Source organism: Pocillopora verrucosa, chromosome 3 (genome assembly GCF_036669915.1).
Source record: "Pocillopora verrucosa isolate sample1 chromosome 3, ASM3666991v2, whole genome shotgun sequence".
Lineage (NCBI taxonomy): Eukaryota > Metazoa > Cnidaria > Anthozoa > Scleractinia > Pocilloporidae > Pocillopora > Pocillopora verrucosa.
The window spans coordinates 11,689,249-11,704,904 of record NC_089314.1 but is presented as its reverse complement, the minus strand read 5'-3'; the positions used below and the strand labels follow the sequence as shown (position 1 = coordinate 11,704,904).

The 15,656-nt window shown below is 40.4% G+C and overlaps 1 pseudogene; it reads left to right on the top strand.

The window, feature by feature from the left end:
* The first annotated feature begins 6,009 nt into the window (after window positions 1-6,009).
* LOC131787831 (NLR family CARD domain-containing protein 4-like) overlaps window positions 6,010-15,656 on the top strand; it is a 22,022-nt pseudogene continuing 12,375 nt past the window's right edge.

Genomic DNA, 15,656 nt, shown 5'->3' with positions numbered 1-15,656 from the left:
AATCTGCCAGCGAATATGGACACCACCACCCCCACCACCCCCCATCAAACTTTCCTTTTGAGCAGCGTTTGTATTATATTTGGTAATTATATTATTTTTGGGGGGGTGAAATCCGCGGAGGATCATTTTTCCCCCCGACAAGTGGGTCGCGTGACTTGCGAAATTGTTTTGCCAGTCAAATAAGTCACGCAAAACATCGCCTCTTCCCAGGTTCCTCGGAAAAGATCCCAGTGAGTGATGGGAATGATCGCCAGCTACTTTGTTGAGCACACTCTAGAACACGCACGCAGAAAAGCTTTAATTGCTGTGCTCTTTCAGACTTTCAATGGTAATAAGACTTCCTTGGAATTTTAAAGGTAAATCAGTACATCGAAAAAGATAAAAATGTAATCTTGGCCCGTGTTTGGTGAGAAATTTGAATCAGTTACGGCAACATCAACAATCTTCACTTCCGCGTCGATCGACCGGGGAACGCGGATATCAAGGTGAGCTAGTCTTTAACTGTTAATCTTAGATTCATGTTAATTAAAAGTTAAAATCTTATTGCTTTAACTATTTTAAGTCTTACTCACAGCCCTTGTTATAAACTCTTTTGCTTGATCAGGACAATAACAAAAAATTAGCACCAACCCAAGCTTATGAACAAACCTCATATGTAAATTAAGTGGACTGAGAGTGAGGTGAAATAATCAACTTGTGACTGTGAGGTTTCATTATTCGGTAAACAGAATATTAATGCAAACCATTTGTTTGAGATAAAAAATAATTTCCAATATTACACCATTTATGAAAGGGAAAACTAAAACATACTACAAACAACTTCATGAGGATCAGCCATCAAGTCTGAGAAGGCAAATTAACTCACTAAATATGTTTTTTGTCAGTCAGTGACATTAAAATATTAGGATAATTGTGATTGGTAATGAACCACTTCAGGCTATGTAACAGCTGGGGGCAACATGACCACACAAGGGCTGACATGATTAAACTTGGAGGCAACGTAACTCACAGCCTGAGGTAATGTGTCTGAGACAATGTGGGTAGATGGTGACATGATTTCATTCCTGTTTTGTCTTAGAGGCAGAACAAAATTAGCAAGGCTTTGACCAGCTTTCCCCATCCAAGTGGAATAACAAACACAAAAGTCTAATTTGACTTCAACAGAAGGTAATGCATTAAAACCATAAATCTACATGTAGCTCCCTAATCTCCTTTTGAGCAAAGCAGAAATCTGCAGCAACAAAAGTCAGTGCAGGAAGTTAAGGATACAGCAGACCTTTGAGGGCCTTTTTTTGGAAATCTTTTTTACATGTTGAACTAAGCATAATAATTTTATTGATAGAAACATTTTGGTAATATACTGAGATGTGTTTCTATTAATTGGCAGTCAGCTTTTTGAGCCTTTCAGAATATAACTTGACATGTCGCCACCAAAAGGCATGAATTGTTGGGAAAACTTTGGAAGAAAAAAAGACCTACTTCGTTTTTACGCAAATGTGTCCTCTAAATACTTCGGGTACTTAAACTTTATGGATTGCCTTGAAATTTGGTCCAAAGACTCCCAAGATACCAACATAAAAAAACCATGTGGGGAATTAGGTTTTTTTGAAATGGATCTCTGCAATGGCCTGTAATGTATGTTGTTAAAAATTTGATCAGCAAACTTTACAGAAAAATTGCAAAGCAACCAATCAGAATATTAAAAATTCCCCACACTGTTTTTAAGACCATCCCCTCAGGATTAAAATTGTCCAAAGGTTTTACTTTTATTCACTTAAAGAGACTTTATCCATTCGGAATTGTCCACCCCCATCGGTTTACAATTAGATCAAGCGCAATGAAATAGTTTTTGCCAAATGGTGCATTTCATAACCTTTCCATTGTTAAATAGCTTATGGTGGTTATGCTTCAAAATTTGAAATGTCATTGCAAGAAGCTTTGAGTTTTTACTTTTTAACTCGTGAATTGCGCGCATGCGCAAGAGCGAGTTATAGATACGATGTGGGGAATGCCATTCGCTCGCTCGCTTGCTCGCTCGCTCGATTGCTCACTCGATTGGTCGATTCCTGTAAACTTTTTTTTAGATTTTAGGCTTTTGAGTGCATTTGATAATTTTTGGCGAGCAATAAACAGACGAAATTGCGACCTTTGTTGCTAAGAATAGTGGTGGGGTGAAAAAGAAGCCAATGATAATCTTAAAAGAGTTTTTTTTTTTCGTTTTAGTTTCAACAAGCGGCGCCAGAGACTGGCAGGCATGCAAGGATTCACACTGAAATAACAGAACAACCTTCGTTTTTCATAAAATTATAATTTACAATCCTTGAACTTGAAAACAATCCGAAGATTCATTGAAAATATCACTTACTGCGAAGCGCTCGGAGTTTACAGATGTTCAAAAGCTTTTTCTGTTATGGCGTGAGATTGAGGACAAAATTGATCATTACGTTTCGTCGCGTGTGTTTTTTCCTGTGTGAAGCAACAAAAGATGCCGGCGACTGACGAAATAACAAGTTAACACGAAAATCAAATAACAACTAAACAAACAATTTTAGTTACCGATTTTCAGTGAATTTTTAAAGAACAATTTTCTTTTAAGTTTCAAGACAATTTGAAGATTCAACATATATACAACGTACTAAAATGCGAAAGTTACACACCGCAAAATTGATAAATAGGCCTGAAATGAAATTCTATCTTGTTATTGATTATACGTTGCCAAGCACGAGACTTAAATCTACCCAGGCGGAGATCCAAAATGACGGTGGCAGGCTTGGATTAGTTATATCACTCAAAACTCGTTCCCGTTTGTCTCATTTGATAAAAAGGGAATCGTTAATGTTTTCATTAAGACAGTATTGCCTTGATTTTCTAATATTTACAACGAAAGACAGTAAATTTCACTTTTCACCCACATTTACTTCCAACCTTTTCTTTTGAACCAGAAACAAAAATGATAGACGTTTAAAACATATGACATCATCCACCTTGTCAAATGTAATAGCATGATCATTTCAATTGTAATGCCTTCTTATCCCAACGTTACTTTGTTTCTTTGCTACATTAGCGAACACTGAACTACTGCTCGTACTCTAGATATGACAATCAACCACAAAATTCCCTAAACCAGATAACATTAAACATAGTCTAAAAAATCATGTGTCAATTCACGAGTTTGCTCACAGAGCACTTTGATTTGAATAAAGTTGCCAATCGAAGTTTAAAGTACCAGTGTATAAGATTGTCAAAACATCAGTTTTAGCTTTAATTGTGCTTCTGTCAGCTCTTTAGAATAATTTATAATAACCTGGGCAAAGCCAATGTGAACTTTATTTTTGTAAAGCTCAGCACTCCAATATTCATTACTCAGGAGAGATTTACAGCATACTGAAAATGAACTAAAAGCAAAACTTATGTTTAACAAAGGTCAGTCCAATTTCCTGTCAATAATTCTTAGTCAGACATAAAATTTTTGAGTACATTTGCTTTTTATGTTTGATTTAGTTTTTTTAACTTTTAAGACTTGTTTTGTATCAAATGTCATGATCATATAAATTTGTGGATATTACTTGAAGGTACAACTTGTACCAATTACCTGGAAATGATGATGATTGATGTTAAAAGAAACTATATAAGCACAGATTACATGTAATTTTACAATGAACCTAGACATTTGAGGAAAAATTTATGACCGATACACAAATTTGGGAAGCTCGTTTATATTAATGTAAAATCTTGAGGATTGTCAGGCATGTTTTTGTGTGCTAGATGACGTGTTAATATAATTTTTATTTCCATCAGATAACTGTCAAAAAAGGCAACAGGATCTGAGTTTCTGAAAACAGGAATACAAATTTGCTATCAAAGTGCTCAACGGCGAACAAACAGTGGGCCATCTACCGCGCGAATACTCGAGAATAGCGTGGTACTTTCTCGCTCGTGGCGGATCAATTACCCTTGAAGTAACAAGCCGTCGTCAACACTGTAAACAACGTTGTGGGGGAATGGAAATTCCATGCTGTGTAAGGTTCTCCTGTTCGAGAAAAGCGACCATAAACCGTTTAAAAGACCTGTTAACGAAGAAGGTTTAACGGCAAGAAGTGTAAGCTTGAAATAAGCTTATACTCATCACCAACGGCTCTTTTAGGAGCCACCAAACTCGCAAAAGCAATGACCAATACTCTCTTGTTGTTGTAATGAAGCATTTATTCCAGTATTATGCCATAAAAGTGTCCATTCACCGAAATTCACAGCACCTTTGCCAAATGGTCTCGCAGGTAAGCTGCACATACGATTTTGATCGCAAGTTTTTGTAAAAAAAGGGGCGGCTTATCTGCAAGTCTTTACGATAATTTGTGGCGGCATGGTTGAGTTATATAATGTCTTAAGAAGTGAACTGAGGTGAATAACATTCTAAGCTCCCAATCTTGGATATTTAATTTGTAATTGTGTGTCTGTTTTGTTTTGAGTAGGTTAATTGCTCCAACATGAACCCTATTCACCCTGACATTAGTCTCTATATTCTCCATACTGTTCTCTATACATTTCCTAAGGTGAAGACCAAGAGAGTTTGTTGAATAATCAAGAGCCTCTTCAGCTGGTAATCATTTCCTTTATCCTTGTGACCTTAATGAGTGATTTGGGAGTGATGTTATGTGGAGAAATTAGATGCTAGTCACTCTTTGGGGCCATAGGGTTAAGTTCTATCCAAAAGAGTAACAACTGTTTAGGTTTCTTAATCATAAATAACTTCCAGTAATGTACCAATCATAATATCATTGACACTATTTTGTTTTCTCAGACATGATAAAATAATTGCAATTCTTTATTAATACCTTTATTCTATTGATGATGTTATTGTTTTATCAAACAAAATAAATGTTTATATCTTGCTCCGATGATTTACGGGAAGAAGACAACATGGAGTGATTATTTAAGTGACAGGAAAAAACTGAGTTAATTTAATTGGCTGATCAAATAAACCTGATCAGCATGGTCTGACTAAATTTGTGGCTGTACCCGGGACAGCCTAAGGTCACCAAAAGCTACTTGTAAAACCTGACATGTAGGACCTAAGAGGACTTCTTTCAGCATCTTTTGCATTCATCTTTCAGTTTGCAAATTTTTTAGTCTCAAATTTTATTTTGACAAGTAGATGAATTGACTTGCATTTATGTCATTAAAATCTCTTTCTTCATAAACCTGTAATTGGGATCAAAGTTAAAATTCTGCAAACTGGAACTTTGCTAATTCATAGACCATCACAGGAAATAGAATGAAGTGTTTCCTTTGAGGTCCATACCTGCATACACAGTTATTTGATGAAGGCAAAAGAGAAGAAAATGTAGGGGGTCTTATTGGACTACATAGAAGCAGACAGATGGCAAAAGCAAAGTCTAAGTCAGGTAGCAGAGTGAAACATATGAATAAGGGGCAATTTGGAAAAAAAAGTAAAGAATACAGGTGGCTTATCTTGGTTTTATGCATATTTGGGTGTTAGCTTTTGGTAACAAATATTATCTTAGGGTTATGACCCTCAATTTATTGTTACAGAAAGACTATGGAACTTGAGGTTATTATTTAATTTTTGGGGAAATCCACTCTGAGTGCAACCCAAGACAAGACTTGGTGTTTGAGACTTAACAATTCTTTAAAGAATAATGAAAAGTGGAACTAACTTCCTGTAGACAAAATTGAAGCCATAAAATATGGATTTTTCCTCCTCCTTGTGCTAACTTACAGGAATCTTGAACTTATGAATCTTAAAGGAGTTACAAAATGACATACTTCTAACACTATTATTAAAATTTTTCTATGGAATTATAACAGTAATGATAATAATTATAAAAATAATAATGATAATAACTTTTGATTCAAACACAAATATATAGTACTTGAGAGGGAGACTCCTGAGGTTATCCCTGTAAAGAGTGTACATGTACAAAATGCATGTGTACATTTTTGTAACAGCTTTGGTTGTGTCTTCCAAGAGATCTTTTTATTGGTATAAAAATGTCGTTATCTGATGATGAGAACATGCAGATCATCAGTGAAATTAAATATATATCAGAAAACTGATAAATATACGCGTTCTTTATTTTTCAATTGCATTGCTGTAGAGAAAAACTTACAGTCTGAGATATGCACAAATTCACTTTAATAGTTTATACAAATTTTGAAGTCATGGATAACGTTCTAAAATTACAGATTAGAGGGTTTTCACAAGAAATTGCTCACTTTCTGCGTCTTCATTGTATTTACTTAATCATAGATCTTTTGTTTTTCGTCTTAGGTTGTAGGTATTACAAATCGTTGATTAAACACGCTTATCAACCACCCCATCCCCCTCCCCCTGCCCTCCTAATTATTGTTTTCGTGTCCAGACTCTTGAGCGCAGTAAGATGAACCCAAAGTTTCTTTATTCACCTCTCCACCAATCTTCGCTGTTACTGACCGGTTTAAAACTTTGTTGAGATCTAAATCTTAGCTTTTATTCCGTTCTAATGAATTTCAATTCTCTTCTCTCTTTTATTTCGTGAGTGGGCTCATATGAGATTTTCATGTTCGATCAGCACTTATTTCGACTCCTGCTTGTTACCCATTTCACAAATGTAGTGAAGTGTATTTTAATTCTCATAACAGTATAAATTTCTTTTCTCTTTTTCAGACATTTCAACTGGAGAGGAGAATTGTAAAAGTAATGATCCTTCAGAAAATAAACGTAGAAGAGTAGCAGGTATTTTAATTATCAAGTAAAGAAATTTCATATGAAGCTTTCGTTTTAATAACTTATATTATGCTTGTGGTAGTAGAATGTCCGAGCGCGGAATCTGAAGGTGTTAGGTTCTGCTCTTGGTGAGGACTCAAAATTTTTCCTTTGTCCTACGCTCGTCACAAGATAGTTAAACTTCTCTCCTTTCCCTTTTCCTATCACAATTTGTCATTCTGTTCAAGAAACAGCACTATGCAAAATTTTATCAAATAAAAATTCATGAAGTTTTTTTTGTTACTTTGGCTGCTTCATTTCCCAACATTATTGATCTATGATGAAATAAATGCTGGCAATTTAGTCTTCCCTACGATTTAAGAAGAGCTACTGACAAAGTGAAGAATCAAAGAACAGTGTGGGTGTGTTTTTTGCAGGGGGAGGCGGCGGCGGGGAAATTATCTTACCGTATTTATTCGATTAAACGCTGCGTCGCCTATTAAATTTTGTGCGATTCGAGTGCGGTGTTTACATGAGGGCGGCGTTCATTTAAAATCCAATTTCTTTCTTGCAAGCAATAGTGTAGTAACTGACCGTGTCAGTTTTGAAAAACAGAAACATGTTTCAGTGCTTTTCTAAAAAGTCATTTTTTATGTCGTTCTCTATTTCATTACTTGCATGTTAATACTACTGCAATACACAAAGTGAATAAAGATCTAATGTCGGATATGCTTCCTCGACATCAGAACTGTTCCATTCAAAAGGTTTTGTGTCTGGTTCACTCAAAATTTCCAACTGCGATCAATGCTTCGATTACTGTGTGCTTTTTTAGTCAATTATTCGAATAAACGCCACATCATAATGCGGAGTGTATTCGAGGGCGGTGTTTATCAATAATTCTTCTCTACATGCGGCGTTTATCTGAGGGCGGCGTTTAATCGAATAATACGGTAATCCTTTCATGCCAAGGAAACTGTACTTGAGTTCGTGTGGTGTTAGAAACTTGGAATCGTGTGCATATTCATCCCTTCAATAAAAGTTAAATCCTGTTTTGTTTTGTTTTGTACATATTTCTTAGAACCGTTGAATGTTGAGAAGTGTCAAGAGCAGCTTCAGTCTTATTACGACACCTTCAGTAAGGTGAAAGTCGTTCCACTTGACGACAGCTCTTCCGTTCAGATTGATGAGATCTACACACCTTTGTCTTGGGTCAGAGATGACAGGAAGCCCACCGGAGTGACTCAAAAAGAACTTGAAGACTACACCGACATGTTCAAGGATGATGAATATGACCGCAAACCAACACGAACGCTCGTTTATGGTCGGCCAGGAATTGGCAAGAGTACGTTTTGTAAAAAAGCTGCATATGATTGGTCGAAAGCCTTAAAAAAAATCCTAATGAACTTTTGTGTTTTGATTCTGATTAAGTTGCGAGATGTGTGTGACGTTGGAAACATCCGCGATGTTTTACGTGCGTCTAAATTGCTGGCCAGTGATGGTCTGATCTCAGTTGATAGTCTCTATGATTACATAATTAACAATCAAGATAAAGTGCTTCTTATTTTGGATGGCTACGATGAGTACAGCTGTGCAAAAGCACACTCACCTATTCTAGAAATTTGGAGGGGCGAGCAACTCAGAGATTGTCACGTTATTGTCATCACTCGACAACTTAAATGTGACGGGTTAATAGGCCCCAGCCACGTTCAGATGGAAATTCAAGGTTTTAAAAGCTGGAGTAAAATCGTAACCTTTGCGAGAAAGTTTTTGGCTGGTGAACAAGATCTTGACGAGTTTATGTCCTACCTGAAAGAAAAAGATCTCCTTGGCATGGCAGAAATACCTCTACTCCTACTGATGCTGTGTATTTTGTGGAAAGCGAAACATCACGAGGGACTGCCAAAATCACGGGCCGACATATTCACACAATTCATTCAAACCATGTTAGATCACAAAGGTGAAAGTCAACAACCCATACCATTTGTGGAAGTGACCTCCGCGGAAGCCAGAGAGGACCTGAACAATCTTGGAAAGGCTGCCTTCGAAGCACTGCTAAAAGACCGTCTTTACGTACGCTGTAGCGAACTCTTCGGCAATATTTCAAGAAGTTTTCAAAAATTAAGTAAAGTTGGGCTTTTCCAGATTGTCAATGTCACGAGTCTCAATCCAGAAAAAGGGGCCTATTTCATTCATAAATCCGTGCAGGAGTTCCTTGCAGCCTGGCACATTAAGGAGGAAGTGTTGTCTATTAAAGGAGATAGTACTCCTAGCCTTTCCAAAGTTGAATCATTTGAACAGATCGTGAAGATGAATTAAGTTCTCACTTTTGCCTGTGAGCTGTCAACAGAAGCCGCGTGTGCAGTTTTCCGTCATGTAGGTTCTGTTGGAAGAAAGGAATCTTTGTCGGAATGTAATTTCACTGAGCTGATTCAGCAGCTTGAAAACCGTTGTCTCAAAACCAAAAACTTTATCTAGAGCTTATATCGCATAGCTACTGTTGTGTATTCCGAATAAAAGGCCAGGAACACAGTAACTAGATCAAGATGGCGGAAGAACTATTTTTAATCTGAACAGAAAACCTCGTGTACAATACCAAATATGGAAAACAGGTCTCGTGACACTAACTTCTACGTAGAACAGGGAAACCAAAATTAGGAAAAATCTAACAATTTCCTCCCTTTTAAGACTAAATAGTACACTAATGAAAAGAAAGAATAAAACAAAATCCAAGAAACAAATTTCAAAGTATCTTAGATAACATGTTGGTACTGTGACCACCGAAAGAAAACACCACAGTTCCCTCTAGCCGCAAACATAGTCCTTCAACTTAGGAGGTGGTTTAACCAAACGACCGGCACGGGTGGTAATCAATTCAGGTTTCGGATCTAGTTGATGACCTTGTGGTTCTGGAGGGGAAAACTCCCCAATAGGCGTCACAGCCAAAGGTGGTGCATCCTTCCACTCAGTCTCCGTAGCTACAGGCGGTGTGTCATGTTCGACCTCCTCCGGAACAGCACAATCATCAATCGTTTCCGCGTCAGGTGGGCAAAGATTGCTATCCCGTAGCTGCTCGACATGACGTTTCCAGGTTTGGTCGTTTACCTTGACTTTGTACAGGACTGGACCCGTTTGTTCAATGACGGTGCCACGCACCCATTTTGGACCTCTGCGGTAGTTGCGGACCCATACGTTCTGGTCTTGGTCAAAAGACTTTAAAGTGCGGTCATTGGGCTGGAGCAACTTCTTGTTAACTTTTCTTGAAACATCCGGCTTAATCAGGTCCAACCTTGTCTTAACATTCCGACCCAGGAGAAGCTGTGCAGGGCTAAGCTCAGTAGTGGCGTGTGGCGCTGATCGATAAGCTAACAGGAACCTATCAAGCTTGTGTTGCAGGGTTCTACTGGACTTGTCAGCCTTAACTCCTTTCTTGAAACTCTGTACTAATCTTTCCGCCTGACCATTGGTTGATGGATGGTAAGGTGCACCAGTGACATGCTTTATACCGTTCGCAGTTGTAAATTTCCTAAAGGTTTCAGACGTGAACTGTGGACCATTATCTGACACCATCTGGTCAGGGAGTCCCATGCGGGCAAACAGAGAGCGCAGCGTGCTAACGGTTTCTTCAGCAGTGGTGATCTCCATCACGAAAATCTCCGGCCACTTGCTGTGGGTATCGATCACTACCATGAGCATCTTTCCCTCGACTGGTCCGGCAAAGTCAATATGCAGTCTTTGCCAGGGAAGGGAAGGGTACTCCCATCGATGCAGGGGTGCACGGGCTGGATTATTTGCCAACTCTTGACATCCCTCACAGTTTCGGACGGCCCCTTCTATGTCCTTGTCAATGTTTGGCCACCAAACAAAACCCCGGGACGAACCCTTCATCTTGACCATACCAATGTGACCCTCGTGAAGCGTTTCCAAAACTCTCTCTCTCAGTTTGGCTGGGACGACTACTCTACTACCCCACATTAGAACTCCATGATGAATCGTGATTTCGTTACCGCGATGGGCATAGTGGATGAGCTCTGGGTGAAGTTCGGTCCCTTGCCATCCTGACTGCACAAGCTCCAGAACACGGGAAAGTACTGGATCCCTACGGGTCTGCATTCTCAAGTCGTGCTCTGTAACGGGGAGGGCCTCGACAACGGTGGTATGGAATATTTCAACTTCATCGGGCTTGTCAGCGGGCGCTGATGGTTGGGGTAGGCGAGATAAACCATCACAATTGGCATGTTGCTTGGTACCTCGGAACTCGATATTGTATGAAAAAGCTCCTAGGAAGAGACACCAACGTTGAATCCTCGCTGCTGCTGTGACTGGCACAGCCTTCCCGGGGTCCATTATGTACTTCAAAGGCTGATGGTCGGTGACCAAGGTGAAGTGGCGACCCTCCAGGTACATTTGGAACTTCTTCACACCCCAGACCAAAGATAATGCTTCTTTCTCGATTTGTGAGAACTTCTTCTCTGTTTCGGACAGGGACCGGGACGCATAAGCGATAGGACGCTCTACTCCCTCAGCAGTACGGTGTGACAAGACCGCTCCGAGACCATACGAGGAGCTGTCTGTGGCAAGAACTAGTGGTGAGTCAGGGTCATAGCGCATCAGAACCCTATCCTGTAGCAACATTTCTTTCACCACAAGAAAACTAGTTTGTTCCGCAGCTCCCCACAACCACGTCACATCTTTCTGTAACAGCCGATGAAGTGGAGCAAGATGAGTGGCCAGATCGGGCAAGAATTTGGCGTAATACTGGACCATGCCAAGAAAAGCACGCAGTTGAGTAACATCCTGAGGTTTCGGCATCTCAGTGATAGCCTTTACTTTCTTTGGGGATTGGTGCAGTCCTTCTGCAGAGATGACGTGTCCTAGGTACTCCACAAAACTTCTAAGGAATTTACACTTTTCTCGGTTGGCTTTCAAACCATACTCTTCCAACCTCTTCAATACTGCGACTAACCGCTCCAGGTGTTCCTCTATGGTATGGCCGGTTATAATGATATCATCCAGGTAACAGAAGACCCCTGGTAGTCCTTGTAGGATCTGATCCATAGCTCGCTGCCAGATGGCTGGCGCCGAAGCTACACCATAAGGAAGGCGCTGGTACTGGAACAAACCACGGGTTGTGTTAATGGTGAGGAAAGGCCTGGAGTGCTCCTCAACCTCCATTTGTAAGTAAGCCTGACGAAGGTCAATGACGCTGAACAACGTTCCCCCACCTAGGCTGGCGTAAATATCATCAATGCGGGGAAGTGGGTACTCGTCTACCTCCAGCTGTGAATTGATGGTCACTTTGAAGTCACCACACACTCTTACACTGCCATCCTTCTTCACAGGTGTCACAATTGGAGCAGCCCACTCACTAGTAGCTACCTTCTTTATAACTCCTTCAGCTTCCAGCTCTCTCAATGCTTCGTCCACTGCTGGTTTACGAGCCAGCGCTACTGGGCGGGCTTTCCAGAATCGAGGCCGGGCATCCTCTTTAACTTGGATCCGTGCTTGGATATTCTTCATTTTGCCCAAACCTTCAGAGAAAACATCTCCATGCTTACTCAGGACATCTTCCAGGGCTGGAATGGTGTCGGATGTTTCCAGACGAAGTAAGGGCCAGTCCAGATGGATAGATTCCAGCCATTCTCTGCCAAAAAGGGTGGGTCCCTCATTCTTCACTACATATATGGGAAGTTTCTTTGACTGTCCCTGATACTGCACAGTCACATGGCAAAACCCCATAGGCTTCACTGACTCTCCTGTGTATGTGCGCAACTTCAAGGAGGTGTCCTTTAAAGGAATGTGGCGAAGGTAATCCAAATACACCCTCTCACTCATGACTGACACCACTGAACCTGTATCCAGCTCCATAGTCACTGGGCGGCCTTCAAGGTAGATCTTAAGTGAAATGGGCTTTGTGTTTTTAATGTCTGAGACATGGTACAGGTTCCCAAATTCTCCATCACTTTCTTCGGAATCATCACCCTCCATGACATTTATTCCAGCCTCAGTCATCTGTGAGGTGGCCTGTCTCTTCCTACATGCTCTCTGTGTATGTCCAATGATGCCACAATGAAAACAGCGTTCTTTCATGAAGGGACACTTTTGTGAGTGATGTGACCCTGAGCAGCGGTAACAAGGTTTAGACTTCTTACTGTCCTTACCTCGGGGACCCTCGACCCTAGGTGGTGGCTTGGATATGGCTTGTTCTTCCCCAGTTTTGACAGTGTCAAGTTTATTGATTGGGGTGCCTGGCCCTTGTTCTCCCTGAAGCACCTGAACATCTTTATTAGCCTGCTCAATGGCCAAACACTTTTGAACCGCGAGATCAAATGAAAGGTCGGCGAGTTTTACTTTCAACAATTCCGTAATCATCTTCGAGTCGCGGATACCTGAAACTAATCGGTCACGAAGGCGCTCGGTTCGCATGGCCTCTCCAAACTTACATTCTGTGGCCAAGTGCTTCAGCGTGGCTACATAATGACTAACTGACTCACCGGAATTCCTGGCTCGGTTGTCGAACTCATACCTCGCAACCAGCGCTGATCTTTCAGGTTTCAGTTGTTCCCGCATTCGCTCCACGATGATCTCATAGGTAGTGGCGTCATCTTTCAGTTGTGTGGGGGCCACTAAATCCTTCGCCAATTGGTAAGTTTCCACCGGAAGGTTCGTCAAAAGTACGGCCTTCATTGTTTTAGGTTCCTTGATTCCATTTGCAAGAAAGTAAAAATCCAGTTGTTCGGTGTAGGACTCCCAATCCGCTCCCACCACAAACTTTGTCACTTTGCCGATGGCTTGACTCGTGTTAGCGCTCGGTGCTTCGTTCGGCATAATTTTATTTTCGTCGTCTCTGTCCCTTTTTGAACGTGATTTGTACGACCCACTCCTGTTAACCGCTTGTGCTTGATCAAAGGAATCCCATCCTCGTCGCCAATTGTTGTGTATTCCGAATAAAAGGCCAGGAACACAGTAACTAGATCAAGATGGCGGAAGAACTATTTTTAATCTGAACAGAAAACCTCGTGTACAATACCAAATATGGAAAACAGGTCTCGTGACACTAACTTCTACGTAGAACAGGGAAACCAAAATTAGGAAAAATCTAACAGCTACATTTGTTGTTCGGCCGAGAAGAGACAAGATCTCAGCTCAGCGTTTCCCTCTTACACTGGAGGTGTTTTGTTTCTTGATTCTAACCAGCTGAACATTACTGCAAATGGACATTTGTTGAAATCTGCCGTGATACCCGACTTTATCTTTTTTCCTCGCTACGTAGTGGATTCAGAGAAAAGCTATCGAAACTTGATCACTGTAGCAGAGGACACAAATGCTGTTATTTTGAGCTGTTCGGGCGAAAAGAAAGCCGCAGATTTTCTACAGAAGTTCCCGCGTCGTCCTTTGAAAGAGTTCTTCTTGAAGAGAGAAAGAAAAATTATCCTTTACATTCCTCAAATACGAAAAGAAGGAATTGATGACACTTCTTTAACTGAAATGCTGCGAGAGCCCATTTCATCAAGAGCAGAGTCTAATCAGGTGAAGCGTGTCGGTGATTCGTTGAATGAACACAACAACGAAACAGCTTTGTGTTTGACTAAGAACACTTATAGCATCAGTGGTCCCACTCCAAACAGCCTTTCCTGTGTGAGGAACATTTTTATTTACGACATAGAAAGGCAAGAGATGAAGATGTTAGCTGACTGTTTATCACTTTGCACTTCTCTACGATGGATATATATTGTTGGTAAACCCTTTGAAAGCATTGATGCTCGGTTGACAGAGACCCTGGTGTCTCATATCATCTTTACTGACAGACTTGTGAGACTACTACTAGAGGATATCAATTTAACAGCCAAACCTGCCGCAGCCATCGCCAGATCTCTGCACGAGGCTCCTAGCCTGCGCTGGCTCAACTTGGCACGTAATCCTCTTGGTGAAGGAGTAAGTGTTCTCACTCGACATCTCAACTGTGTTCCTTACCTGGAGGAGCTGTGGCTTTTTGATGTTAAAATGACAAAGCAACAAGTGAATGATTTGAGTGGAGCTGTACGTCAGAGTAACATCTCCTTGGGGACACACTACCACGTAAGTTTTGTGATCTTAGTTTGTATTTGCAGTCGTTATTCATGAAGATTCTGTTCAGTTTCCTGTGGTGTTGTGATAAGAATTTTTACGCCCTTGGTTCGCGGAGCAAGTGCGATGTAGCTATCGCTAAGCCACAAGAGACACTTGCGCATTTCCAAAAAACAGGTGTGCAGGCAACAGTCAAAGTTGAACTAAAATGGAGCATCTTCTTTAGATTCCTTAAGATTAGCCCAGTCCATTACCCGCATTGCTGGACAAAGGGTAATTCGCAGCTCAATTTCGTTCCGTTTTAATCATGCTTTCATAACATTCTTTTGTATTTTGTCACAACAAGCCGACTCGCAAACGGTTCGTTTTCTTGTCGAATTTTGGCCATTTATTGCTTCGTAGTTTTACGGTTCTTGTTTAAATCCTGCTGAGGAAATTGAAGAAGTTGTAATTCTGCCAGCTGTGTATTCGTGAATTGTTTTGATTGAATTTGGAACTATTCATCGTCGAAGGGTCACCGGTAACATGCGATATTTCGATTGCTTTTATAGAACAAGAATAAAGTTTTTTTCATGAAGAGTCACCACCAGTCAGTTCAAATCAGTTTTATTAATGAATTTGAACTGCTTTGAATTATTTTATGCGACTTATGTAAATACCGCGGAGTGCAGTTACACTTTCATTTCGCTGTTTACGTCACTGTCGCTTTGTTGTTTGCATTTATTTCTTGCTGTGTTTATGGAAGAACTGGCGAGTCTAGTGCACCTTGCATTAGTTTCTTGGTGTTTTAAAATTACTTTGTCAGTTAGCCCGCTAAGTAATAAGAATGCAGAACTGATAAGACTATTTACGATGAAAAATAAGACTTTTTTTCAATTTGCTTCTTTGG